This window comes from Mus caroli, chromosome 6 (genome assembly GCF_900094665.2).
Source record: "Mus caroli chromosome 6, CAROLI_EIJ_v1.1, whole genome shotgun sequence".
In the NCBI taxonomy this organism is placed as follows: Eukaryota; Metazoa; Chordata; class Mammalia; order Rodentia; family Muridae; genus Mus; species Mus caroli.
In genome coordinates, this window is record NC_034575.1 from 51,637,810 (window position 1) to 51,641,827 (window position 4,018).

The following is a 4,018-nucleotide window of genomic DNA, read 5'->3' on the forward strand; positions in this document are numbered from 1 at the left end:
GATGCCTGGAAATTCTGGATGTTGCTCTTATTTTTTTTTCTATGTATTATTTGTGCTTTTTTTGTTATATTGGTGTGCCTTTGGACTGGTTTCTTCTGTGATTGTAATGAAGGTTTTCTCTTTGCCATTGACCTGGGATTGTTATCCCCCACCTGTGCCTATAACTTGAATTATTTCTGAATATTTTTTCATAGTGTCCCATATAGACAATACTTTCTAGCCATGCCCACTACCAACTGAGTCACACCCCTGTCCCCATAGCTCATCTGCTTACTGGTGATACAGTTATATCACCACACTTCTGTGTTTACTATAAGAAAGAATACTTTCCTCAAGTGTGTTTGGACGGGGTGAACTTTTCTTAATTTTATCAAAGGCACTGTTAATTTCTAAATGAGACACTGAAGCCACTGTCAGTTAAGCATAGAGACCATCTCACAAGTTTAGGAAGCGGGACAAATACTTTGAGGAATCTAAAGTGTTATTCAACATCTTTTAAACAGTGTATTACTCTAACTTTTGTTTTGCTCTCAGGGAATGAGATCCGTTAATCAACATAGAGAGATATGGCCTGGGGAGAATACCACACCCAATTGAAACCCAGAGCTCAGCTGTGTTTACTGCATTCTTCTCCTGGAATTGGGGAAGTTCACTTTTCCATTTGATGATGCCACTTTGTAAGGACCCTAAACTCAGAAGTGCCTTCTCCAGATGACATGATAACTATGGATCTAGAGGGAGACAAGCTGATGACATTTCTTCCTTATAACTACGTCTTAGGGTCCCCTACTACAAGGATGTGTATGGAAGGCTCAGCAAGGTGAGTATTCCTTTTCCTCTTCATTATAGTGAGAGATATACGTATGTTTTAGAATGAAGCAGGATTTTCTCTATTAAGTGATTATAGAATTCTCTTGCTCAGAATTTTACTTTTGAGCCAACTGTATCATGAGAAAACACAACAGGTCCTTGTAAGAACAAAAATATGAACATAAAGATTTTTAAAATACTGCATATTTTTGATTAATATGATCTCTGATTATACATGTATTACTAAAAGTGAGTTATTGGAAAGAAGATGCGGCCCAGCAGATGGATGGACAGAGTGGAAGGAAATTCTCAGAAGGTGAATATCATCTATGGGTATTACATTGTTATTGACAATGTCATGTTACCTATCAGTATTTACAATGGATATGAACTGATATATATATATATGTAAAAATAGCCCAAGATGAAATACTTTAAGGAAAGCATCAAATATGGGATTCTCCTGAGTGTGTACTCTAATAATGTTTCCACCTAGGCATTGCCAACTGTGTTAGTTTTCCATTCCCCATAGTAAAACACCCGAAATACTTTACAGGACAAAAAACAATGACCAGAAATGTGTTGGTTTGCAGGACTATATTTATAATATTAATGTACATATAAATTGAACTTTCTATTTTTTTCATTTTACTACTTTTCTCAAGTTAACTGCTTGTGTATGTTTAATTATATGAAACTGAAGCTCACCCACCCCCACCTCACCCCACCAGCATCCCTCTTCACTGGGGCATCAAGTTTTTCCAGGATTAAACTTATCTTCTCCCATTGAGGTCATACAAGGAAACCCTTTTATACATGTGTCCAGGACCAAAAACAAACCCATGTATGTTCCTTGGTTTTGGCTTAGTCTCAGGAGCTTTGAGGGATCTCAGTTAGTTGACAATACTGTTCTTCCTGTGGGGTTGCAATCCTCTTCAGCTCTTTAAGCCTTTTCTCGAATTCTTCCATATTTGTCACTGACATTAATCAATTGTTTGGCTGTATGAATTATAACATTGATTCCATTAGAAGTATGAGTTAAAACATGGATAGTTGCAAATAAGTGTCAGAGACCATCCCGTGAGAAAGTGATCCCTTCACAAATCTCTTTAACAAATCAAATGGCCTTGTGCTAAGAGCTGGTTGCCACCCCCCTTCCTCTTTATTCCCTTCCTAACACCTAAGGCTGTAAAGTTGAATAATAGTCCCCTCTTCCTTATCTCTTCCTGAGTTCCCATGACATCCAAGGACATGAGCTATGCCTGAGCCCAGCCTGACACCCAAGGCTGTCAAGGAGGATCTATGTTCCAGAGATAAGATGCAGAGTGCCCGCCGTTTGGCGCCTGACCTCAGCCCCCATGTCAGCAGATGCCCACTTCTTTGTTCTTTGTATAATTCTCCCTCGACCCCTCCCATATTCTCCGCGATGTATGCTTTAAAAAGAAGGCACCTCAGCATAATAAACGAGACCTTGATAGGTAAAATCTACTTGGTCTCTGCTTCTCTTTCTTTTCCTCCCATTTCCTTCCAGGTTCGCGGTCCCCCTCGCACCCACGAATAACTGAATCCCGCGGGACGAGATAAATAAGAGCATAGAAAAATTATGGAACCTGAGACAGAATCATGTGATTATTTTGAGTATCTTTTGCAATTTTTTCCCAGGCTACCACATGTTTTGTTCAGTTGTACAATTCTGATTAATATTCTGTGATCCTCACTTCTGTTTTAGGTGTTAAGTATAAAATGAGGAAATTTATATAAATAGGATTCTATTTCTAAGACATTATAGTCAGATTCATCAAATTTTCTATTTGATGACAAAGTTTCTATTATGTACAGTTATGTGTGTGCATGAATGTATTATCTACGATAGTCTGTATATACAGGAAATACATGACATATAGAAATGTAGGCTATAATGTACACTATGGAACACCAAATGTTAAAGAGAAAGATTAATTAAGAATTAATATAGAAAATGGAAGGATGATATAAACATACTGTCCAGTGAATCACAAGTTTCATGTATTCTCTTTTTTTCAGATATTTGAAATATGCTTCCACCATTCTCTAAAGATGAGTTCACTTTCCTTTATGTCTTCATTATTAGAGAATATTCTTTATTTTCAAGCTGGGCTTGGAGTCCTAGCCAATATATTTCTTCTTGTTTTCTATATTTTCATAATCCTAGGTCACAGACCTAAGCCCATGGACTTGATCTCCTGTCAACTGACTTTTGTTCATATAATGATGTTCCTTGCTGGAGAGAATTTTTGGCTTGCAAACATATTTGAGTCACTGAATGTTGAGAATGAATTCAAATGTAAGGCAACTTTTTACACAAAGAGAGTGATGAGAGGTCTCTCTATCTGCATCACCTGCCTCCTGAGTGTGTTCCAGGCAGTCATGATCAGTCATAGGAACTCTTTGTTGGCAAAATTTAAACATAAACTAAAAATATACATGATTAATGCCTTATTTTATATTTGGACTTTCAATTTGTCTTTCAGTAGTAACCTGATCTTCTATGTTGGTGGCTTTACCAACATGAGTCAGACCAACCAGTTAAAGATCACTAAATCCTGCTCACTCCTCCCCATGAACTACATTATCAGGGGTTTGATTTTAACAGTGATAAGCTCCAGGGATATGTTTCTTGTAGGAGTCATGCTGACTACAAGCACATATATGGTTATTATCTTGTGCGGACATCAGAGGCAATAAAAGCATCTTCATAGCATCAGCCATCTGAGAGCATCCCCTGAGAAAAGGGCCACTCAGACCATCTTGCTCCTGGTAGTTTTTTTTGTGATCATGTACTGGGTGGACTTCATCATCTCATCCACTTCAATCCTGTTATGGATTTATGACCCAGTCATCATGATTGTTCAGAAGTTGGTGGTGAATGCTTATCCCGAAATTACTCCTTTTGTACAAATCAGTTCGGATACGAGAGTAATCCGTGTGGTGAAAAACTGGCATTCTTAGTGCTGCTAGATTTTTTAAAAAATGATTCTTTGTTTTCTTTGAAAAAACTATTTATTTTATTTATGTGTACAGTGTGCTACTAACATTTATGCATAATTGCATTCCTGGTGCTCACAGCTCACAAAGGTTAGAGGAGGATATGGCTCCCCTAAAAACTGCTATTTCAAATGGCTCTATGTCCCATGCTGGTGGAGTTCCATTAATTATTTTTCTTTTTCTT

General features: G+C 37.6%; 1 pseudogene; it reads left to right on the forward strand.

Annotated features, from left to right (window-relative positions):
* The first annotated feature begins 2,886 nt into the window (after positions 1-2,886).
* Positions 2,887-3,798, forward strand: LOC110296741 (annotated as a pseudogene).
* Positions 3,799-4,018: the final 220 nt, after the last annotated feature.